This window comes from Pollicipes pollicipes, unplaced genomic scaffold, assembly GCF_011947565.3.
Source record: "Pollicipes pollicipes isolate AB1234 unplaced genomic scaffold, Ppol_2.1 Scaffold_6686;HRSCAF=7923_pilon_pilon_pilon, whole genome shotgun sequence".
Taxonomy (NCBI): Eukaryota; Metazoa; Arthropoda; class Thecostraca; order Pollicipedomorpha; family Pollicipedidae; genus Pollicipes; species Pollicipes pollicipes.
The window spans coordinates 41988751-41989309 of NW_023596921.1; positions in this window are offsets into that span (position 1 = coordinate 41988751).

Genomic DNA, 559 nt, shown 5'->3' on the forward strand with positions numbered 1-559 from the left:
AGTTGGAAATCCCAGGGAAAAAGTCAACTTTCCCCGGCCGGACGCAAAGCTCTTAGACCCTTGGTCGGGCGCGGCTCTCTTAGACCCCCAACCGGGCGCAGGATACAGCAAGACATAGAGCTTTCATGTCTCCTCTCTCTCTTTCCTTTCTCTCTCTCTCTCTCTCTCTCTCCTCTCTCTCTCTCTCTCTCTCTCTCTCTCTCTCTCTCTCTCTCTCTCTCTCTCTCTCTCTCTCTCTCTCCTCTCTCTCTCTCTCTCTCTCTCTCTCTCTCTCTCTCTCTCTCTCTCTCTCTCTCTCTCTCTCTCTCTCTCTCTCTCTCTCTCTCTCTCTCTCTCTCTCTCTCTCTCTCTCTCTCTCTCTCTCTCTCTCTCTCTCTCTCTCTCTCTCTCTCTCTCTCTCTCTCTCTCTCTCTCTCTCTCTCTCTCTCTCTCTCTCTCTCTCTCTCTCTCTCTCTCTCTCTCTCTCTCTCTCTCTCTCTCTCTCTCTCTCTCTCTCTCTCTCTCTCTCTCTCTCTCTCTCTCTCTCTCTCTCTCTCTCTCTCTCTCTCTCTCTCTCTCT